Below are 26,490 nucleotides of genomic sequence, written 5' to 3' on the forward strand. Positions count from 1 at the left end.
CACAGTTGGATGCTTCTTCACATGACATAGAGGCTAGTAGCTCTTTACTTGGTTTGGCAAGCCAGCTAAAGATAAGGGAAAAGAATATTGTCACGGCTTTATCCCATCATGATAGGATACATGGATTGATTGAGAATCACATTTGGATGATTCAACTGCAAGAGAGACAGAAAGGAGTCACAACAGGTTCTTCTTGTGACAACTTATAGTAGATCAAGGAAGGCATAGAGGCAATGAAGTTGGCTCTCTAGGATTCTGAGAGACATGTGGACGAGCGTTGTCTTGAGGTGAGTTCAATTCGGGAGTTAGCACATATAGCAAGGACTTAGTTTCCTTTTACAGTCGGGTCACATGTTGGTGATGATGTGAGTACGTTTAGCATTCACACTCCGGATTCAGAGACTGTAAACAAGATCGTGAAGTCAATTGGTGTTGTTCACATTACTCAGGTGAAAATTTTACTTGAATTGCCAGTTGGTTTCCGTTCATGGATTAGATGTTGGGATCCTTATCTTAGTACTTAGGATCATTTTGACCGGAGATATTTATCATTCTTTGGTAGTAGTATCTGTTGCACCATCATGGACTTGATTAGTAGTTTTCCAGGTGTAGTTCTCATCCATGCCAGTAGCTCGTTTGATGCTGGAATTAGTTTTTACACACCTTTGTTGGGCATTGTTCATGTATCCAGTCGACCATTCTTGTTGGAATGGGTGATGATGTCTCAGATATGACAAAGTTTACAGAAGAGTCCCAGGATCTGATTATTACAGATGGCACCCAGGGGGATCTTGTGAATAGTTTTGAGGACTTAGTCTCCTCAATAGTTTCCTTTGATATGGAGGTCTATTTTGATGCTTCAGTCACTCTGTTTGATGATACAAGTTCAGCAGTTGGACTGCAGAATTTGGATGGCAGTATTACAGACGATAGCTATTATGAGGTTACTCCTTTGGATAGTGTACCAGGGGTAGAGTATAGGAGTTTGACCAGCCAACACAATCATGTGTCTAGTCAGCTGAGAGTTAGTGAGCGAGACATTGCTATCGTTTGCGAGCATTTGGATGCTACTCGTCAGTTGTTAGCAGTTTATGGATGGGGTTCTCCTACTAGTAATGAGCAGGGAGGTAGTTATCTTTCCTTGACAAAGATCCACTCTTTATGGGAGGCTATTTGGATTCTGAGACAAAATTATATGTAGTTGGTAGCTGACAGAGATTATCTTATGGAATGGGGGAGTACAGCATACAAAGCATTATTGGCCAAGGAAGATGAGGTGAGTGAGCTTACTCAATAGCTCGAGGTGACTTCTGAGATTCTTGAGAGTACACAGTTGGCTTTTGAGGAGTCACAGTTTCATTTGGCTAAGGTGACCATGGAGTTAGAGCGACTGCAGTCTTTACCAGATTCTTTACAGTCACAAGTTGTGGTGTCTGGTGATTCGAGGATGTCCATGGTCGAGATTTGTCATGTCCCCAATTTTCGGTGACAGTTTGATTTAATTAATTTAATTAATCTGGTTGTCCAAGGACGACTAATTAATTATTTTAATTAAATAAATAAATATTAAAAGATAACTTTATATTTAATAAAGTGACTTGGATTATAAAAATATTTAATAAAGTCACTTGAGGGATAAGATAAAAAATGTTCTAGAAGTCTCTGGAGAGGATGGTGAGAAAAGAATAAATAGGCACCCCGGGGCTCCATTCGAATGAGGCAGTTGTTTATCTCTCTTTGTTTTCAGATTGTGATTCAGTCACAGGTGCATTGTAGAACCTAGGGTTTCTGCAATTGTCACAACTGGCCATTGAGAACGACAACTCTCAATTGGTACGCAATTTTGAGGGTGTGAAATATCATCTGAATTATTGCAAATTGGAGGTGACATTCAGTCATTTCATTAGGGCATAAATTTGGGTCTAAGGCGAAATAATTACATGGAGATAGCTGCAATATAGAATCACCTTTGTTCTTTGTTAGCCGGAATTGAGGAAGAGAATACCTCCGTATTAGCGACGGTTGGAAATGTATATAATTCAATCTGCATTATTGGGACATCCAAGGAATAAGATCGTAGGAGCTAGCTGAACGGCAAGGGTCAGAAAAGAATACGCAAGCTTGGCTACCGATTTGGAGCCAATACTACAGCAGGCGGAGGCATATTTGACCTTTCATCCAGCGAACTTAATACCCGAGCATCCTCCAGCAGATTCAACAATTTCCATTAAGGGTCATTGCAGTGTGCCTCAAGGTCAACCCGAAGGCGAGAATGAATTTATTGGGGCGTCGTTTCATATAAAATTGCACAGACCGGACAGGCGGCAAGCCAGCAAATGAATCCACATTCATCGTGGACTGCCGAATTATACATCAACGTGGGTAAGAGATAACCACATACCCATCAAGTGGCTAGTTTCGTCACCCAAACCAGTCATTGCAATCAGGAATAAATCTGGTCATCCCACGTCATCTAATGCTCGGACTGGTTTTCTCTTATTTTTGTGGCTGTCAAAGAAGAGTACTTTGGAGTGAACATGCTGGACGTATGCAAACCCAAATCGTGGGGCAAATCTGAAGCAAGTAACAGGATAAATTAAACAGTTGTGAAGTCCTTTACAGTGAGAAGTATATAGTTATGAAGTAAGGGTTGTTACTTGGCTGTAGGTGCACAAACTCAGAAATAGCTGCAGATCCGGCATTTGGGAAACCAAGGAAAAAGGTTGATCATTGGAAGCTACAGCAGTGTATAGAAATAAGGGCTGAAGAGAATTGATTAATCTTCTATAGGCATGGGGTTTGGAATCTTCATGAAAACAAGGACAGCATTTGAAGATTTGAAGGTGGTTACCATCTACAGTTGCAGTTTTTAACTTCAGCAGTTCAAAAGGCCACATCCAGGTCAGAATAACCATGGTTATTGCACCAAACTGTTAGTAAACTTTTCCATGTTTATGAATAACGATGTCAAGCTAGACATATAATCATTTGATAAAATATCTCTGAAATTTTGGTGACTGAAAACATTTATCAGAATTGTTATCACTTTCACTTGACTGATTAAGCAGTAAAATTACAGATTTTAGTTCATACTATGGATGCTCTTAGCTTTGCATTACTATTTCTATGATTTCATGCTCTCTAAGCTATTTGCAATGCCAACATTCAATTGAAATCTGTTAGAAAAATTTAGAATCTTAGACCAACCGTTTGACAAAATTTCTTGAAGACATATTGAGTATTAGTGGCTTGGCAGAAGTAGAACTCGAAGGGGTTTTTAGTGACCTTCATAGTAAGGGTCTTTTCAGTGGTATCAGAGCTTGTTGGCTAACTGTTTGACAAAATATCGGACCCTTGAAGTTTTAAGATTTTTGGTGCTTAAAGAGTCAATAATTCTGTTGGGGTTATTTCAAGATTGTTAGAAACAGTGGAGATGGGAATGCATCCATCCTTGATACTAACATTGGCATATCAGGTTCGTTCTCACTAGAGTCAGGTTCAATTGAGTTGGGTGTTGCAGTAGATTGTTGTGGTATGCCTGACATGGTGGTGGCCTCTAGTAATGATGGCACGGAGACTAGAGATGTTGTATCAAAGATCATGCGTGATGTTGGTGAGCCAACAGTTGGCATGGTTCTTGCTAGTGATACTACTCCCTTGGCGATGTCTTCGGAGGTAGTAGTCAGTTCCAGCTTGGTTAGTGATCAATTGTAGTTAGTTTCATCTGGGTTGCATTCTGAGCCACTGACTAAGATTGGCGCATTCTATCAGCATTACACTGTGAGGTATGCTCATCAATTTACCTTTGATGACCACGTTGATGAGATGATCATACAGAGATATACTTTGATTCCTAGTGCTTGTCATTAGTTATGGGACGGTTTGACGCCTCGGGATGAGAGTTGTGATGGGCATGACATGGCGATAAGTTCTGCGGTTGACAGCTTGATAATACATGACTTAGAGCAGGATTTTGGGAGTGATGCTTCAGCGGTTGTTGTTATTGATTCTACTCTTTTGGCTATGAAATCTCCTGACTTAACTGGTGATCAGTCACAGTGGGTTGTATCACTTGTTCATGGTGAGTTGTTGACTGAGGTTGGTTCTTTTTATCAGCATTATACTGTAGGGTATGTACATCAGTTAGCATTTGATCCTTGTGTTGAGGAGTTGATGGCAGGAAAATTTGGTTTGGGTTCCATTTCTTGCTGTTTATCTTGTGATGTCTTTTCACCATCAGCGGTGCATGGGAGTTATGGTTATGAGATAGTAGCCGGTGATTTGCAAAGTTGTGTCGACTGCAAGAGTTGTACAATGTGTGGATTCTCCATACTTGGTATAGTTCATTCAGGAGCATTCACCATTGTTGCAGAGTGGAATTATACATTCTGTATAGGCCAGTGGGATGCGTTGATAGTATTTACTATGTTGGCAGATTGATTTGCCCACTTTACTTGGGTTCTGATGTTCTAAGAGTTTGTGTCTCGTGGGTTTCTAACTGTGGCAGTTGTGATTTTGGAGTTTGGTTGAGCTGTAATTGTCAGTTTGATTATGGATTCCTCTTGGTTATATTGCAGAGGATATTGCAGGAGCCTATGTTAATTAATAGTGGTATAGTTCATGACTACATTTGGGATTCAGGCGGATTGATTGGTTTATTGTTTAGCCATTGCTTTGGGACCAGCAATTTTAGGAAGGGCGGACTGTCATGTCCCCATTTTGGAGGCAATTTCATTTAATTAATTTAATTAATTAGGTTGTCCAAAATAATGAATATTTTATGAGGATGACTAATTAATTATTTTAATTAAATAAATAAGTGGTATTAAGTTAATTATTTATAAAATTATCAAATAAATAAATATTAAAAGGTAACTTTATATTTAATTAATTTAATAAAGTGACTTGAATTATAAAATATTTTATAAAGTCACTTTATGAAAAAAAATCAAGAGTTCCCCTTTTGAGTACATACATGGACTTTGTAAAAGGGAAATAAAAAAAGTAACATTATAAATCATGTATTATCCCACATTGGAAAGATGGAAGCATGGAGCAAGTGAAGAAGGGATTAAAAGAAAGAGGATAGCTCTCATTTATACATGGTTAGAAATATCAAAGAAATTGGAAAAAAAATTGGAGATAATGTCTCAATAGTTTAAAAGACGAAATCCCTTCAAGCTGGAAATCTTGACGCCATTGAAAGATATGGTCTTGAGATTCAATAGGGTAGCAGTCTGAAAAAACAGATACGAAAAAGCAGTCCAAAAAAGCGAAACCGAAAAAGCAAGCCGAAAAAGCAGGCCGAAAAAGCAATTTGAAAAAGTGGAACCGAAAAAGCAGGCCGAAAAAGCAGTCCGAAAAAGCGAAACTGAAAAAGTAGGCCGAAAAAGCAGGTGAAAAAAGAAAAACCGAAAAAGCAAGCCAAAAAAGCAGTTCGAAAAAGCATGTCAAAAAAGCAAATCAGAAAAACAAAGCAGAAGGGGCAGCATTGAAGAAAATTATTACAGCCATCTACAACCAGGTTCCCTTATTAGTATTATTTTTTAGGGTGTTATAAGTTTTAGCTATAAGTGTGCATTATACCAACATTATCATTTTGTAATCCATGTAAATGCCAAAAGTCTTGGCCATATTTCATGAGCATTGTATTAGAAATTTCTTTACAAATTAAGAAGATAATAGTTGTTGGTGTCATTTGAGCAATTCACTATTATTATTTATCAGCTAGTTAGTTTGCATACCAACTATTTGTAGAAATGTCAGTTGGTTGTAGGTGTTCATTTCATTCATCATCAGCTTATTAGTTTGCATGCCAATTGTTTGACAAAATGTCAATTGGTTGTAGGTTCTCTTTTTGGCATAAATAATGTTATAATTTTACATCTCAAATGTTTGTCAAAAATACTAGTTGCTGTAGCTACATATTGCAAGTAGTTTCAGTCACATATATGCATTGAATATTGTTAGAATAAGTTGCACATTCATGTTAGGTCATTGTGTAGTCCATTTTGAGTCTTCTAGCACAAGATTCTCATTGATGCAAATTGAAGAAAGAGTCATTTAAAGCAAGCTGAAATACTATATCAGTCATATGTCCCTTGCATGTGAATTGTTTGACAAAATTCTTTGAGCCTTCAATCAGCATTTTTGAGAGCAGATTTGAGGAGGGTTATTATAGTGGTATCAGAGCTTGCTTGCAAAGTGTTTGACAAAATGTCAAACAACTGAAGTATAAAGATTTTTGGTGTTTGAAGAAGTTATAACCTATTGGGGTTATTACAATTTCTTCCAATACTTATACATCTCCCAAAGCTTCAAAGTTATCCAACATTCTTCCATCAAACAAAGGTCCTAATTCTTATCATGCAGTTCCCTATAGTTATCCTCAAGGGCTACCTCTTAAAGAAATCCAAGCTAATCTACACTTGGATGGAAACCCTTTTCATGCTTCTAAGACTAAACATCCTCAACCTTTATGTGATGCTATGTCTACTATGCCCACTTTAACTAGTCCTTCATTACCCCTTCAAGATCCTATCATGCAAACCTCAAATACTCCCTTGTCCTTATAAGTGGATCCATGTCAAGAGGACTCTCAAAAAGATAAAAATAAAAATGTCAAGAAAGATCAAGATCAAGCACCCCTTCATCTCCTTCAAGATGTCACCCCTTCATATCCTATGCCTTATCCACCTCCTAAGTATGATGAAGACACTACTTCCACTATTTCCCTTGAGCTTACTGAGAATTGTGAACAAAGTTTTATGCCTATTTTATCCAAAGAAACTTGTCAAGATCAATCCCTTCTTGTTCTACTTCTCCATATTCACTTCAAAACTATGCTCAAGCTTCAAATAATCCTATTAAAATTATTTCTCTTATTAAATATAATCATGAGTCTATTGATGGCCTTGGTCGCATTGCTCACTCTAAAGATGCTAACATCCCTATTCACTATCCCTTTGCATATCCTAAATCTATCCTTGGTCCTTATCTGTCAAAGATAAAGCCTTCAAACCTTCCATCTATATTGGGACCTTATGTTCCTCCATATCCTACTTTCACTCCTATCTCATCTCTTAGTTCTCCTATCATACCTCGAGATCAAAAAAGACACTCATCCTTGATGAATTCTCATTCATCTATCCATATGAACCAGTCATATAATCCTTATTCATCCACAAATCCCAAGTCTTTTGGAAGCAATTTGGATGATCAATTTAAGAACAAACACAAGAATCCATTTTAAAATTAATGTCACTATGTCCCATCTAATCAACATGTGAATGAAAAGAAAGAAAAATTATTCAAGAGACAACAAAGGTCTACTACCCAAAGAGCTAAATCAAGGAAAACATGGGTTCCTAAATCTATCATTGAATAAATGCATTCTAAAGCATCCAAAGGAAAAGAAAAATCTAAAGCTATATGGATTCCCAAGTCTCTTTTGAAAAACTTGAATATTGAAAATACTTCAAAGTTGACATTCAAGCTTCCAAAGGCTTCCACTCCATCTTCTTCCAAAAATCTTCCTAAGAAGCTTCCAAATATTTCCATTCCATCTCCTTCCAAAATTCTCTTACTTCGTCATACATCTAAACCTCAAACTATTTCCTCCATGATTACCCCATCATTTCACAACCCTTCAAGTTGTGTGTCGATGTTGATCTTGCCTACTTTCTCACCTACCCTTATGCAATGTTTTCAAGCCTATACTTACCTGCTATCCATATTCCTTCTATCTTTCCAAAGAATAAAACCTTGTCCTCCATATACATTATCTACCATCTCCTTTCCATCACCCTATTAGCATCTTTGAGTATACTTATGTATGGTCTTGGCTTATCGTGACTCATCTTTCCTATAGGAGAACTATTTAAATTGAAATAACTTGAGCTCTTTCTAAAAATTCAAAAAAAATTCAAAATTTTGAAAATAAAAAATGAAAATTTTGAAAATGTACCTTAGTAAAAATCTGGTAATCAGGAACCTTGGTAGCAAAAGTAAAGAGAAATAAATTTGTCCTACGGTGAAAACCACTCCCTTGTAGCATCTTGGATAAGTACCATGATGAAAACCTGACAATCAGGCATCGTGTGTTGTTCTTCTACATCTTTCATCCATTTCATTTTCTCTCTTTGATCTTGACAATGTTGACCTATACACAAACATTTGGCTATCTTGTGAGCTATCTTATGATGATCTTGTTTAGCCTTCATATCTGTTTTCCTCCATTCATTATAGTCTTTCGCTTTCCTTTTCCCATTTACCCCTTTGGTCTTGATCTAATAAAAAAGAGTAAAATATGATGCTATGAAGCCTCTTGACATGTCTACACCTTTGGATTGCATCTTTCCCACTTTTACATTATGCTTTCATGAATTATCCTATGATGGCCTTTCATTTCTTGTCCAAATGTGCTTTACATGACAATTTTTCCCTAGCTTGGGTACTATCGAGGAGTTTTCCCTTGAGGATTTCTTCCCTTTTTTCTCCTTCATTCTCTTGTCTTTCATTTCTTCCACCAGCTTGCTAATCACCCTTGTCCTCCACTTTGCTAGACATCGGGATTGCACGATGTGATCTTTCTTGAGATTTTGATGTCCATTTTGTCTGGGGGCATTATATATTATTTATATATATTTATTGATCCTAAAAAAATACAAAAAAAATGATATATTGTGAAAATTCAAAAAATTGAAAAATGTCCTAAAAAATGATCATCTAAGTAATAAGTGCTTTGATATATCTTCAAAAAAAATTATATATTCCAAAAAAAATTAAAAAATTAAAAAAATAAAAAGAATCCAAGTGGTGAAAACCTGGAAACAAGCGCTACTTGAGGCCTTTGCACCCCTATTTCTTAGCGCACGTCCTCAACACTTAGCCTTTCTCCATCATGTCTTGTCCTTGTTGCCTTGGTTTGGAATTGGTCTTTGTCTAGGGGGCATAACCATGTTAGCTTTAGTCTCTTGGATGCATTAGTCTTTAGGACACCTCACAAACGATGTTTTCCAACACCACCTCAATTGTATTTTTCAATACAACCCCTGACGTCGAGTGTTTTTCAACAATTGTTGGTTTGGTCTTACCCTTTTTTGTCATGCCATCTTACTTACTTGCAAGCGTTTGATCCTTATCCTCGAAACTCAGTATCAATTAACACACTTAAATTTTAAACACAACACTTAATTCTTGACTTATGTCATGATCTTTTCTTTGTGTGTTGCTTGTTATTGATTTTGTTGAGTTTCCTTGTCTGATAAGTCTCTCCGGGATGCATAGCTAGAGGACTTGGGGCATAGGGCATGTTTTTATTTGTTTTTTGCTTGTGGGTGTAGTCTTGAAACTCTAGATTGTCTCTTTTTGTCCCCTTGAAACACTTAGGAGATTTGAGGCATCATCCTTGACTGCTTTTACACAACCATCCTTATGGTTATCCTGAAATCTATGCCTTGATGCAAGCATGGTTTTGCTACATTAAATTAGGTAAGCTAACATCGAAGTCATCTTAACCTTTATGTCTTTGATGTTTATGTTAGAATGTTTCCACATTCTGATCCAATATAAATCACATTCATATCTTCATAGTTGCACTTGTGACTAGTGATGATTGTGTAATTTTTCGATGTCCATCAATAATCCCCCAATGATGAAAATAAGTTCTTTTAACATTCTCTAATGAATGATGAACAAAAAATCCTATGTTATAGTTCCTCTATTGCAAGTACACCTTTGGATTTTCATGTAGCTATCATTATTAGACTTCATGTTAGTATGCATTTTTAGGCTGCATTATGAGTTTGAGAGGGCTTTCCCTTCATCTTTCTCATGGACTTTTAATTAACTGTGGTTATGTTTTGATTTTCATTTACTTATCTTCTTTCATGATCTCAATCAAAATTTCTATCTTAAACAATTAATTGATTTTGGGGCATTTTCTTTTCTTTTTTTTCCATTTCTTTCCATATCTTCTAAACTTCTATTTTCCATTTGCTTTTACCCGGCTTCTTTTCTTTTAATTCACCTTTGGGGCATCATATTTCATGCTTAATGATCTACCTTGGTTCTATGATCCTTATATCTTTCATCTTACATCAAGAACTTTATCTTTTGTTCGATTTGATCAACTTTATCAATTTGTTGTTTCTCCTCTATCTCATTTTGATTTCAATCATGAGGGGGCAGTACCTATCAACTTCAATCCTTAATTCAGTTTTATCAATTTTATCCTCAAACTTTTTAAGTCAAAAATTATTTATATTCTTTATCCTGATGTGTTCCCAAATCGACCACACATCTAGGTTGTTTTGTGATCCCAAATCGACCTCACACCAATTTCTTTCTTTGACTAGATGTGTTCCCAAATTGATCACACATTAGTCAAAGAGGGGCAAATGTATGCACCCTAAAATGGTTGCCTAGACTATGAGCCCCCATTATTAAATTGATCAATTTATAAATTTCCTGAATCAATGGTTTGCAATATTTTATTAAATCAATTCAAATCAATTTCCTTAATCAAATTCAATTATTTCATTTCTAAGGTTGATCATTTTATCCTAAGTTTTGTTTAATTAAAAGAAAATCTCTCTTTCAATTAAATAAAATAAGTCTCATTTAATTAAAATAAATCCTCTCTTTTAATTAAATAATTCATCCACATTTAATTAATTAAGAGAAAAACCTCTCTTTTAATTTAATTAAATATTTTCTATTTAATTAAAAGAACCTTCTCCCTTTTAATCAAATAAAATTCCTACTTAAATATCTTTTTGTGATGAAAAAAAAAATTAAATAATTTTTTTTTATTTTCTCTACACTTAAATGCACATATCTCTAATTGGGAGTCATCTTTTTCCTCTTTCCACTTTCTTCTCAAACAATCCTCTTTTCTCATTAGTGGAATTTTGTCTCACATGGATTAAACTCTATTATCCATATTAGTTGTGAGAAGCTTGGCAGCTCCATATTTTCCTTTATAAGGGAGAGCCCTCTCCTCATTTTGGACATCCACAATTATTCTATTGTTATGCTCCAGGTTTAAAGATCCACGATTATGCTATTGTTATGCTATAGGTTTAGAAAGCAATCTTGGAGAAGGAGTTTGAGCATTAAAGCTTTTTTTGGAGAACTTCTATTTTATTTCTTATTCTCTCTTGCATCCATGGCTTCCATCATCATGAGGTTTCATCTTTTCATTTTCATATTAGCTTAGATCTTGTATTGATAGATTAGATCTTGCATTATTTTGCATTATTATTATATAGATTAGTTTCCATCTCCATTTTTCATGCATATTGGATCTTTGAATCTCTCATTTTATGGTGTACTTGCATGGGCACAAACTAGGTCAAACAGAGGGCCTTAATTACAAACTCTTGCACTCCATAAGTAGGGAGCTATGAGCAACCATTCAAGACCTCATTCTTGAGCAATCTTGGATATAATGACTGATACAAGTGTGCCAACATGTAATAACCCGCTCGGAGATCCTTGGAACAAGGATTCAATATAAGCCAAGATTATTTTTTTACAAGTATGATTGCATATGACAACATCATACAGGGATCACAAAGATCACAACAAAAGACTTCACCACAATCCCGGCAACCAACGGATCTTCGAATGCCACTACCAAACTGATACACGCAAACAAAAGTCAACAACAACCACGCACAAGACAAGGGCTCAAAGAAACAACCACACATCAACAAAACACCAAGCTAGGGTAGAATGCAAAATCCTAAAATTTGGCTAAGTCTAAAATCCTGAAGCCCTGAAAATTGGCTATAGAATCTTTATCTTATCTCCGAGAGGTCTGAAACCTATCTCAAAAGATTCGTCACATATATTAAAATATATCTTAAGTATAAGGAATACTTATACTTAAATGATATATTTTAAACCCCAAGAGATAGACTACAGAAACACACACAATAGAAATCAAAAAGCAACACCATAGGGTTGAAGAACACCGAAGAGGGTATCCAAATCAACTCTCAAAAAGTTTGAACCGGACCGAAAAGTGCCTACTGCCTGCTTGCACAAGTTTTTACAAAAACCAGGTGATACTTTAATACATCATAGAAAAGCATTGCACGACATTTTTAAAGAAGGAGGGCGACACTTTTAGGGACTAGATGATACTTCTCCCAAAGGCATGAGACACTTTAAGGGTGTCGTACGATATTTCTCACAAGGAGGTGCGATACTTTCCAGTATTGCTTGATATTTCTCCAAAAGGTGTGTGATAGAATCAAGGGATGCACGACAAAGTTTCAATGGGCATGTGATACATTTTTGTGTTGCACCATGCTGATAAAATATCACCCATAGAAACACAAAAACACAAAAGGGGAAAAACAGAGAAAAATTGAGTTCAGAACCTCCACACCGGGGAGTACTAGATCCACATAGATCGATGAGCGAACACTTGAGTGCAAAATCAACAATATGCCAAGGAACAAGAAAGAGGAACATCTATCCATCTAAATCATAGAAATAATAGAATTTACTGAAAACAACATCGCAGTGAACATAAACAACATCACAATGTACAAAATTAACATCATAATAACTGAATAACCAAACTAAGTATGTGGTGCCTCCCAACCGTCAATGGCATCATAAGGCCATCATGGGCCCTAGCCATCCCCCGCACGTAACATCCCAAGCCATCGATTAGATCGTCGGTACTATCATAATAGAGACGTCACTACTAAACATGCTAATAACCAAAAGCATAAGAAAATCTAACATGCTAGTAGTACAATAGAAGATAAACCTGCAAGTAGATAACACACCTATCGCATGATAATCATCATAATAAGGAAATCTAACATGCTAACCAATAAGCAATAGATAATCCAATACAACAATTCACATCATCTAGTCATATGCTAAACATCATAATATGGGAATTCATAAAATCAACTAACATCGGCTAAATATGATATTCAAGCATTCTAATGAAAGCATAGTCCAGAACCCGAAGCATCAAGTGAAAACATCCAGCAATAGTCACACTAGGATAAGAGACCATCTCTGTACACCAATTCCTAGCAGTGGTGAAGGTAGCTACGCCTTCCAACCACGTGGAACCCTTAGGTCCACACCCACGGTGCTGATGGAGATAATGAACCAACCGCAAACACACAAAACAATATCCATGGCTAACACTCACACCAGACAATATGATGGCTATAACCAAGAACCTAAGACAATGCAAGGAGTGTAGGTCTTGGTCAAACACTCAATAGGCTACTAAGTAGGGGCTGACATCATGGAGAGTCACTTGGCATCAAAAAGCCCAAGCTCAGACTTGTGCAGATTCAACATCCCTCAATAGAAAGGCTCTAGCACCCCACATTTTTATTATGTTAAGTTTTTATTAGCAATCACACATTTTATTTAGTTATCACTTAGTTAAAAAATTCCTCTGCCAACCCTCTGGGCACAATGATCACCAGGCTGTGGGATAGAAGCCCCCTCCATATGCTACCCTACCCTACCCATGCTTATCCTATGACAAGTTCCTGTAGGCATGCATACTCCCATCCCAACCCCAATAATCATAACTTCTAGAAGTACCACAGAAGATCAAGACCTACAAGTCTCTGACAAATGTACGCACACATACTCATGTGTGGCGCACCACCATCACGAAGATCATAACACAATGACAGGATGAGAACATAATGCAAAAGATAACACCCAACTGAAAGCAACACAGGAAGGATGGATTCTACACAAATCCCAAAGCCAATAAAATCATACATCATGAAATCACTCAACCGGCCTCAATCCAAGAGTATGGATTCTACACAAATCCCAATGATGCAACAAGACCAAACATCATGAACTCACTCCACCAACCATAGTGTCAGGAGTATGGATGCGACATGCACCCTAATGCAACATAAAAGTGCAATAGTGGTCTGACTGATATCCAAACAAATCATCAAGGTCCACGACCCACATTGTGCCAAGAAAACTCGAGAAAATAGGGTGGCACGCAAAATGAGGTAAAAATCTCAAAATTTTGAAAAACTTCAAAATTAAAACCCATTTAGCCTTTGGACACAAAAACCTCAAAAATCTAAAAATAATCAAGTTCGAACATCGTATGCAAAGACGGCCAACATAATGGCATAAAACTCCAAATCCTGATCTTGAAAAATAGGGAAATGTTCATACACACCCAACCAGGTAAAACTAGCATACAAAAATGAAGGGGAACACTAGTTCTCAGCCTCCAAACAAATAGCTACCAAAAACAGAAGCAAAAATGAAGCAAAAATAATAAAACAGGAAAGCCCTACCTCACAGTCAAAAGCGCAAAACGAGAATCTGAACCATAAAATAAATAGCTCACAAAAGTAGCTGAAAATCATGACATTCCAAGGTTTCCCTGAGCTGGATCCAATGAGCCCAACCTCACGATGATCCCACATTTGTAGCTCCCATAATGAACAAAATAATAAATCCTCATGAAGAGGATTTTGGGTTTTACTCTCCAACTTTCTAATTCAAAAGTGAGAAGTGAGGAATTAAATTCCTTTTTGGATATTTATTCACTTTTCAAGTGAATAATCGATTAGGGCAAATAACCAGCCAACCTAGTTAAAATTCGAATCGACCCAAATGAAAATAGGCTATTCCTATAAATAGGAATCATCTATGGCAAAGGTGCCAGAAATTAAAATAAATCAATTTAAAAAGCTCGAAAACCCAAAAACACATAAATCTCCTTAATAACTTTCACGAAAATGCGAACCTCTAAATGCACAGACATGCTTACTGGTCTAATCACATAATGCAAATGAGTTCGAATTTAATAATCACCGAAAGGTTTAATAAAATAATTAAAATAAAGATACGCTGACCATACAAGGATGACATTGGTAAAATATGAATCGTTGAATCACTAACTCCATGTGCCACTGCCAAGGATATAAATCCTGCACACTAAACAACACGATTAAGTGCAATTGCATATAATAACATAGCTGAAGCAATAAATGCATTAAATCACCTAATTTAACCATTTATTTAATTATATTAAAATAATCTATTTACATTACTCACGCTCAAATAAAGCATAACAATGTAGGAATGAAGTAAATAAACATAGCATTAAATCCATCACCTAACATAATCAGAGGTATGTCCAAATACCAAATAACCAGATATCATCATAAAACACACTGTCATCTCAAAATGGCATCGTCATGCATTATGATCAACTGAACAACATAGTAGTCTAAAATCTATGATACTAAAATCAAGGTATAAAATCTGACCCTCAGGTCCTCTCGAATATAAAACATCACATAAGTAATAGATATCTCTCAGATCAAAATATAACAAGGTAAATGTCCACAACACATAACCAAATAATCCAACATGAACAATCCATTTCTAATTACTTAAGCATTTAATAATGATTGTTTAGACAACATTAAAAAGGCACTTAAAACACATAAGTGAACATAGTCATAAACATGACTATCCACTGCTATAGGAACCTAGTCCAGTGTAGCATGGTAATAGTACACAGTGAAATCTTTGCACACATCTTAGGGTAACCACAGAACAACCTCATGATACCACATCAATCCTGGTGAACACTAGCACAAACCTCAGTGAACCATAAATCATATCATAATCTCCTAAATCAATCAAAGCATAATCAAAGCAACTGATACAGAAACATAAATCCAAACACCTCAATGGTGTAGACCACTCATGGTCACAATCATGATCCATCACAACAAAAGATCAACAAGGTTGCATCCATCAGAAAGACTTACAAAAGTCAAATGGGAGAGGCACTACACGATATTTTAGGCATACAAAGAGATAGATTCATCTTGCCCCGATTTTGATCTGGCTCTAGGTATGTATCCATTGGTGTTCCACCACCATTTTGTACTATTTTGAGATTGACAGTGCTCAAGTAGTATCCAGTTTTGCAGAGATGTACACTTTTAATATATGTGTGTGTATGTATGTGTGTGTGTGTGTGTGTGTGTGTGTATCTATAAATATATATAAGAGATTTTTAGAGTCGAGTACCATTTGCATGTCATGTTCTCTTCTTTTATAACTTGTTGTACATGAGATGTTTATGCTTATGATTATGAATGCAAATATGATGTGATGTATGAATACAAATTTGATGTGATGTATGTGTATAGTGTAGATGAGATGAATCATGACATTATGTATGAAATGCAAAATATGAATGAACTAACATCTCATGTAGTGTTATGTTTGTTGTTGATAGTGACAGGTATCCCATGAAGATCAATAGGATGAACTAAAAAACTAAATGCTTGTGTAGCAGTGAAGAAACATGATACTTTGAAGAAACCAACAATTCCTCATCACAAAGGATGGAAGTAAATATGCAATCAAATCATGTGCTTATACAATGCAACCCTATGCTAGATGCAACCTTAGGTCTGGTTACCAAGCTTCAACAATTATCATCACTGAGCATATAGTGAAACCCCATATGTCATACGATTTTCAATAACGTTGCAATCATGGAAATATGAATAGTACATATGTTCTAGTTTTTTTGAGATTAAATGTAAGCATTCAAGGCACAAGAAGCCATAATGACCAGAACATTTGTCCCTTTTAATGTAGCAAGTTAACATAAGCATCAGAGCATAAATACTAGGATGACCAAAATGTTTCTTGCATGCAAAGACACTAGACACATGAGAGATCCTTTTTATGCTAAGTAATTAGTAGGTATTTTATCTGCAATGACCCTTGCGTTCATAACCTGAGACAGAAGTTTGCTAGGTATACTCATAGTGACCTGTACATTCACTTAGCAGGACAAGTTTTAGTATTTATTATAGCATAAAGAGTTTACTCCAACAAGCAAGGAGAAGAATTGACTTCGTTGATGTATTCATATAAAAGGAGTCAAGGTACACATGACCATCCAATATGAAATGGAGATTCTTATAGTGGACACCCCTTTTATGTGGATGTTTCAGATCGTTGGAACTAAACCACAAACAAAAAACAAAGAAAAGATCATGCCCCCCAGTTCTCACTTCTCTAGTTGAAAGAGACATCATCAAGTTGCTTGAAGAGATATGATAAAGTGAAAGCAAAAAAAACAAAGAAAAGCTCAGCATGTCCCAAACCAATTCACCATCTTGAGTTTATTTTTATGTTGTAGAATTGATGTCAAGTGTCAATGTTTAGAGCTTTGTATGAAAGAAATCTTTTCAATAGGGCCACAATAGTAGATAGACATAGTTAGAATAACTGGTGACTAACGCAAGAGAGATCTTCCATGAGAGGAATCTCTAAATGACACTAGTGATAGTAGACAGACACAACTAGGACAACTAGTGAATGATGCAAGAGAGATCTCCTATGAGAGGAATCTCTAAGTGACACTAGCGATAGTAGGCAGACACAACTAAGACAACTAGTGACTGATGAGAGAGAGATCTCCTATGAGAGGAACCTCTAAGTGATAGTAAGCAGACATAGTTAGAACACCTGGTGACTGTCGTGAGAGATCTAAAGCAAAATAAAGTGAGAAAGCAACTATATAGGAGCTAGAAGATGCACTGCAAGATATAGCATTTGAAACAAGAGGTGCCTATTTACCAGGTTTTCACCTTCTTGGCAAAGATTCTTTTTTAGCTATCATGATGCCTGTTTCCAAGTTTTCACCAGTGGCACTTTTTTATTTTTTTTTATTTTTTTTGTATTTTTAAATTTTACAAAAAATTTAGTATTACCAAGGTGCCTATTGCTAGGTTTTCACCAAGATAATATTTTTTTCAAGACTTTTTTCAATTTTTAGCTTTTTTTAGGAAATCAAATCAGATCATCTGTAGAACTGCTTCAGATGGAGAGTGTTGATAGGCTCTTTGAGCACCTCTCATTCAGCTGTAGAAAGTTTGTAAGCACTAGATCCTAACACTACAATGACTATGTAGGGACCAAGCCAATTGGGTTCAAACTTCCCTTTTTGTACCTGTTATTCCTAATTCTTAAGGTTTTCACTCAGAATTAGATCACCTAGTTGGAAGTCACATGGCTTAACTTTATTATTGTAACTTCTAGACATACAATGTTGATAAGCTCAAAGATGATCACATGCCACTTGTCGATGTTCATCTAAAAATACTAGTTGTTGAAGCTGAGATACTCTGTAGTCATCATCAATAATGGGGCCCTTCATAGAAATTCTCAAAGTAGGAATCTCAACCTCAATGGGAAGCACAACATTTGCTCCATATACTAAAGCAAAGGGTGTTGTACCCGTTGGAGTTCTAATACTTGTTCTATAAGCCCATAAAGTTGGGTTAATCTGAAGGTGCCTATCCCTTCCAGATTTGCTAATTGTGCAATGTAAGATCTCAAGGATGGCCTTGTTGGATGCCTTCGCTTGACCATTACTCTGAGGATAATAGATAGAAGACCAATGTTGCATAATTATGAAATCTTTGCATAACTCCTTAAGATCCTTGTTTTTAAGTTGTCCTCCATTGTCAGTAATAATGGAGGAATGTACACCATACTTGCATATGATGTAATTTGTGATGAATAGAGCTACAATTTTTCCATTTGCTATAGAGAGAGGAACTATCTTTACCCACTTTGTGAAGTAGTCTGTAGCGATAATAATGAACTTGTGTCCATTGGAAGAAGACGAGTGAATCTAACCCACAATATCAAAGACCCATTACTGGAATGACCGTAGTATGATAGATGGAATTAGATTGCTGGCTAGCGCATGAATCAAATTCCCATGGAGCTAACATTTTTTATAGGACTTGGCATATTTGATTGCCTCTTACTCCATATTCCACCAATAGTAACCAGCTCTAATAAGTTTATTAGCTAGTGTCAAGTTGTTAGAGTGAGATCCACTAATGCCCTCATAGACATCAATTAACACATGTTTGGACTCATCAAGTTTTAGACACCTAAGGAGTGTTCCATTGAGACCTCTCCTAAAAAATTCATCAATAATAATAACATATTCTGAAGCATTGCAGATAAGGTGACATTTTTCATTCTAGGTTAGACCGTCTAAAATTGTTTGGTCATGCAGATAGGAGTATATATGGTGGTAGCAGGATGAATCATGTCCTACAATAGAACAGATCATTTGAGATTCAAGGGAGTTATAGACAAGATAGAGTAACGTTACCACTAGGAACTCATGTCAAAGATCATTCTCTGGCATCTATAACATGGAAGCAAGAGTAGCCATGGCATCAACTGCTTTGTTTCTACCTATGGAATTTGTTGAAAAATGAAATGAGAAAAGTATTTCTTCATATCATCCATCATGCATTTATACATAATCAACTTCTTATCCTTTGTATGATATATGTCATTGACCTGGTTGATTATGAGTTGTGAATCACCAAAGATGTTTAATTGATCTACTCTCCATTCAATTGCTATCTTCATGCCATTAATGAGAGCTTCATATTTTGTGATGTTTTTTGTACAAGGAAACAAAATCTTGTATGGCTTAGGTAGTGAATACTTATAATGTGTTATGAATTGTAGCCCAGCACCTGATCCCTATTGTGTGAAGGAACCATCAAAGAACATCACCCAAGTTTGGCGTGTAAGCATTAGAATTGATTCATCAGGAAAGTCAATGTGTAGCAGAAGAATACTCTACATTGGTGCTTCTGCTAACTAATCAACAATTTATTGTCCTTTGATAGCCTTCTATTCAACATACTGAATATCAAACTCACTTAAGATTATGACCCACATATCCAACCTCTTTATTAGAGAAGCTTTGTTGAGTAAGTATTGCAATGGATCAATTTTAACAATTAGTCATGTAATATGAGTAAGCATGTATTGTCTCAGCTTTTGGGAAGCAAAGATGACTGCTAGATAAGCTTTCTCAATAATACTATAATTCATTTCATGGGAGATCAATGTGCAACTCATATAGTAATAGCTCTTCCTTATTATCATTGTCTTCTTGAGCTAGCAAGATACCCAAAGATGTTTCTATTATTGAGATGTATAGAATAAGAGGCTTCCCGTGAATTGGAGGCATCAAAATTGGTGGATGAGCAAGGTACTTCTTTATCTATGTTAGACTTTGTTTACAATCTTGGCTCCAGTTATATTTCACCCCTTTATTCAGAGTTTTGGTAAAAGGTTGCAACCTATTTGCTAGCTATGAGATGAATCTGCCAATAGATTGAAGCCTTCCTTATAAGCCTCTCATCTGACTGATATTACGAGGTGGAGGCATATCCATGATTGCTTGAACTTTCTCAGCATCAACCTCAATTCCTTTTGTACACATGATGTAGCCGAGTAATTTTCCAGATGTTACAAGGAATGCACATTTCTTGGGACTAAATCTTAGACTAAATTTCTCCATGCAATCCAGGATAGGTCCCAAATCTTGAAGGTGACTGTTGCATTTTGGACTCTTAACCAGAGTATCATCCACATATCCTTCCATTTTTTTGTGCATCATGTCATGAAAAATTGTAGTAACTACTCTTTGATATGTAGCAACATCATTTTTCAAACCAAATGACATCACCTTCCAACAAAAAGTTCCCCATGCACAAGTGAAAGAAGTCTATTTCTGATCTTCTAGTCCAATTTTGATTTGATTATAACTAGAAAAATATGTCCATGAGTGAGTGCATTTCATATCCTACCATCATGTCCACTATCATATCAATTTTAGGGAGTAGAAAATCATCCTTTAGACATGCTAATTTTAGATCTTAGAAATCTGTACAGACTCTGATAGATTTGTCATGCTTGAAGATTGGAACAATGTTTGATATCCATTTAGCGTAATCAATAGCTCAGATAAAACCAGCTTTCATAAGCTTTTCCAATTTAGCTTTGACAAGCAATACAACATGAGTTCTAAGTTTTTGTTTGACTAGTTTAACTCCTAGTGCAATAGATAAGTGATGCATTATGAGATCAGGATCTAGTCCTAGCATATCTAAATATGTCCATGCAAAGTTTATCTTTTTCTCTTAGAAGAAGGCAATGAATTCCTCTTTCTCTTCTAGAGACAGTGACTATGTAAGATGTATTATGTGAGGATGTTCTTCTATTCCCAAGTTGATTGGTTGAGTTGGTTCTATCAATACTGATGATCTTTCCCAAAAATGACTAGGAAGTGCATCAAATATCTTATTTGCAGGTGTCTCATAGAGGTTTTCACCCTTGGATATGTCTTTTATTTTTACTTTTCTAGGTTTTGACATTGCCACAATGTGGTTTTCACTATTAGACCTTCTATTTCTTTTCTTTTTGATTTTATGACTAAGATATTTGATGTCAATTGCAATCATATTGACACTTTGTTCACTGGTGGAAGACGTTACTTGTTCGATAGTGTTTAAGTAAGAAGCAAGAGCATAGTCATTCTGGAATGTAGGGACTTCACTAGATGCATTGGAATTCCAATCTATGAGCTAGGGATAGGTGAGTGAAAGAGATGTGGCAGGTTCGATTGCATTCACAGTATAATCATTAAATGGTTGGACAAGCGAATCGAGGCCTAGAGCAACTTTTTCCACAAGTACTTTTGAATCCCTTTGAGCACTAACATTATTAATTTAAGACTCGAGGACACTAGTTGGATAGGACTCATCTAACCTAACTCTAGACAATTCACCTACTTTGAGGGGTTTTCAAACATGAACTTGATCTATGTCTTTGTCTATAGTTTCTTCTGAGAGAGAGTCAAATTCATACTCTCGAGAATTCATACTACATGGAGATAGACTATAGAATTCCCCAACAATGATAAGAAAAAACTCTCCTTTGTCATCTAGATTTTTACAAAAGGTACTTAATGCATAAAGCATGACTAGACTCTCCTTGTTCTTGTTGGGTATGATGTGAATCAGTAGTATCATCAGAAGAATCGCTATCACCATCCATGGTGCTAACACATGGTACAAAGTCATCTGCTTGTACAATGAATTTAGCTAGATCACCATGAATTAGATAAGGATAAGAATCCTCATCATTAGCATTGTCTTCATGGTCATCATACTCAATTGTAACTCATGTTCAGATGAACTCTCAGTTTCTAGTATGAATTTGTTGATCCCTAGATGGAAGGGAATCTTTTTGAAGCCTAGACCGGATGTGTTTCAATTCCTTCTAGATATTTCTTTAACAAGATCAATCAGATCATTTTTGTTGCATCCAATAGGACTAGTTCCCTTGTAGCCAAAGAATTTCATGAGTTTAAGATCAGGACTATACTTTTCAGGAGTAATTTCATGAGACTATTTTGTGAGGTCAACTGGAGTCTCCTCTTTGTATATCCATGCAACAATAGCTCTATTTTTAGCTTCCTCCTCAAGAGGAATAGTAGCTTTGATAAAAGTACCATCATACTTAGTTTGAGGTGTCAACACAAAAGGTCTCTTCACTTCAGATGGTCTCCCATAATGACGAGGAGACTCAGGAAGAGATGGCAAAGGTTCTATGTGATATTCACCCATTCCAATTTCCTTTAGCTTGAGTGACTATTCAATTTGGTTTAGCTTGTTATTATGATGGTTTATAGATTCCCTATTAGCAGGTACAAAGTTTTTAGTAGATTTCAACATGTTACAGGTATAGCTAGTACTTGTAGGTATGGTGACTTCAGATCCGTGAAATGGGAATTTTACACGTTGATGGTAAGTGGAAGGCACGTCTCACATCTCATGTATCCATGGTCTTCCTAGCAGAATATTATAAGGTAAGGGAATTTTGAGGACCTGACAGGTGACATCCCTTTCTACAGGACCAACGTGGAGAGGTAACACCACAAGACCTAAAGATTTTCGCTCAACTTTATCATATGCTTTGATAGTTATCTTACGACGAGGATCAATGGACTCTTCATAATAGTTTAATTGTCCAAGTAGAGTAGTAGAGACAATTTTTAAACTGGCTCCATTACCAATGAGCACATTAGGACACGTTTTTGGTGTATCATGACCTCAATATGTAGAGGTTGATTATGCAAATGACTCAATGAGTCATCATCTTCCTCAGATAAGGACATATAGTAATGTGAGATTAGATGACCTACCATAGATTGGAACCTCTCAAGATCAAGATCTTGAGGGACATTTGCCTCAATTAGGGCTTTGTCAAGAATTTTCCTATGAGAAGGCGAGATTTTGAGTAGTTAAAAGATCGTGATTTGAGCATTTGTTCATTGTAACTAATCAAGGATACTGTAGCTAGTAGCCACAAAAGTTGTTGCAAGTTTTGTTCCTTTGCTAGATGGACTAGCAAGAGATTTGTCCTTGTGTTGTTCTAGCTTAGGAGTAGAAGGTACAGGGCCTTTGAGTACAAACTTAGTGTTAGAACACATAACAATGTTGGCACAAGATTGTGATAGTTAATTATCAGATGTAGTGAAAGAAGGGCCCCTTAAGACAAATGGTGTCTTAGGTTTAGTTCTGTCTTGTTTGCCCTTGATGGTGATAATGTCACAATACTCAACATCCATAGGTTTAGTTGTGTTGTTTGCCCTTGAGTTTTCTCCTTTTTCATAAGATGGGAATGGCTCCTTGAAAGCCTTCTGATTTGCATTCTTGTTATGTCCATCCACAAAAATGTCACCATCATCAATTAAGTCTTGGATTTTGTGACACAAGTTGATGCAATTGTTGGTTTTTGTTTTGGTGATATTCACAAAATGTGGCTTCATTCCACCATGGTGGTCATGGTTGTGGATCGTAAGGATGAGAGATATCCAATGGGGAAATGAGCTTGTTTTGTAGCAAGGTCTTGTAGACCACATCCAGAGGTTTAGATGTAATTTCTCATTTTGGGTGTGTAACCCAAGATGAGCTCTTTGATTTGTTTCTAAGCATTTTTTTGTCAAAAGGAGGTTTCTCATCATTCTTGGATGCTTTGAGATTGTCAGTAAGATTGAAAGCTACCTTAGCAGGTCTAGGAGTAACATTATCAGGAACTTTTTCATGCATGACCTCTTAGTTTTTGTTCACATACTTGGATTTTTCCTTATTAGAGGTGGATCCTTATTTAGTGTCCTTTTGAAAGGTTAACTCACCCTTTTTGACCATAAATTCCTCTATCCGGATAGCTTGTGTGACCATATCTTTGAAGACACGTGGACCTTGAAGTTGAACTTTATACCCGAAATTCGATAAAAGATTATCCATAAAGCTATCCAATTTTTATATTTTGGGGATTTTACATGGGTATTTGGTGTAAAATTATCTCCATCTTTGAAGGAATGTGAGGAAAGGTTCCCCAACTCTTTGTTTAAGGTTACACAAGTCTCGAATGTTAACCAGGTGTTGTATGTTGTGAAAGTATTATTGGATAAATAGGTTTCCAATCTCATCGAATGTTTTGATACCCGTAAGTAAGTGTGAAAATGACTCCATAGCCTGACCACCTAGATTTCTTAGAAATAGATACATTAGATATGTCTGATTAAGCATAAATTCCATAGACAGGGCACCAAATTCCAGCAAATGATCTTGGGGATTCGTAGTTCCAAAGTATTTATCATACTTAGGTAGCTCAAATCCTCTTGGAAAAGGAGGCATGTCTACACTCTTGTCAAAAGGAAATGGACAAAGAGCATCTAGAGTGTATGTTTTTGTAGGTTTGTCTTTATCACACATCATTTGGGCTCATTGTTTTGCATGATCTTTAGTTGTTTTTTCAATTTAGACATTTCAGTTTCCTCTTCAGGTGTAATGATAGTTTCAACATTAAAGTGATGAGGTAGCTTGGCTCACTCTTGAGCAAGTTTGAGAAAGTATTTCTCTTTCTCTTCGTTAAGCAAGATCTCCATGACTTTTTGGAATTTTTTTTCCTTACGACATTTTTTGACACATTCGGGGAGTACTTCTACCTCTTCTTCATTCTCATCAGTAAAAGGTTCCCTACGTCTTCCAGTCCTATTTTGATCTTGGTCTCTACTATGTTCTCCATGTTCTGGTTCTTGATCAACCATTCTAGGGATGTGATAAGTTTTAGTGTATGTTGGTTGAAAAGGTTGTCTAAATAAGAATTCAGCTATGTTGTTTGGAGATGTATGACCTTTTTTAGTTTTGGGATTCTCTTGGTACAAGGGTTCTTGGTTTGTTGTAAGTTTATAGAAAATGATCTCTAAACATGAGGAGATATGATAGGTGAAGGAGATCATGAAAACTCCTCACTAGATGAATTTGACATAGACCATGCATAAACTAAAAAGTGACCTCTACCATGATTATGACCTCTAGCTCTACCTCGTCAAGATCTGGAAGGATAAAACACATTTTAGCTTCTTATTGCCATAGTCATAGACAAGGACAAAAAGTGAAAGCCTATACAAGGACCACACTAGAACATAGTCTCAAAAAGCAAGATATGAGTGTTGTCTACTAGGGTATGAGTTGTCTAAGTAATGGCTAGAATAGCCAAGGATTATGACTATCATGACACAAAGTATAACAAACATGAGGGGATAAAGATAAGATAACTAAGAGATGAGACTAGTTTGCGTGTGGGTCACAAGTTTCTAGCTAAGCAAGAAGCCCCTATTTAACACTGTTTGCAGAGAGAAAACTGGTATGACGTTGTAGGTATAGACCAGACTTAAAGCACAGATAGCTCTAACAGGATAGTTTGACAATTTTAGGACAAGATTCTACACAAAGATTCTTAGGGAACCATGTGAAAAGGCATAGATAACTGAGCGAATATTCAGAACAAAAAATTTAAGATAGTTTTATGGCAAGGATGTGCTATACTGACAAAAAGACAAGATTCTGACATAAAAGGATAGATTTGCAAAATCTCATGCAGAGATTCACACAGGACCTCTTGAGGACTTGGATAGGACTGTGCGAAGAAGTGCAAGCTCAAAAGGTTCTTGCACAAAATTTTGCAAAAATGAGCATGAAAACAAGGACCAGACTAACAACTGAGACAAAATTTTAAAGTGATTTTGCAAGCTTTAGACAGTTCTAGACAGATTGTTGGTTGTTTTGACAGATTTTAGACAGATACAAAAATAGCTTTCAATTTTTAGATAGCATTTTGGTTTCAAAAAAATAGTTTTTTTCAAATAACACAAGAAGCAAGTAGTAGTAGAAAACAAGCCAACCGAGGGAAAAGCAACTTAGAGGGATAAGGGAGTCTTGACCTTTTGTTTGTTTGATAGAAAAAATTAAAAGACTCAATAACAAACACACTTTATCCTCAAAACCAAAAATGGTAGAGGAAGAAAAACCTTTGTCCAACAACTTATGTGCATGCATTCACCTCACACAACCGTGTCACCCCACTAGAGGGTGTCCATGTTTTTGGTGTATTCCAAGGGCTCAATAACATATATGTTGAATGAACACCCTTGTGGCAGGGGTCAAGCACACATACCACCTTCCAATGCCCAGGTACATGCCTATGGTGAGTTCTACAGGAGAGATTCTTCCCCCTCCT

The sequence above is a fragment of the Cupressus sempervirens genome, chromosome 3 (assembly GCF_028749045.1).
Source record: "Cupressus sempervirens isolate cs-2001-9-10 chromosome 3, ASM2874904v1, whole genome shotgun sequence".
Taxonomy (NCBI): Eukaryota; Viridiplantae; Streptophyta; class Pinopsida; order Cupressales; family Cupressaceae; genus Cupressus; species Cupressus sempervirens.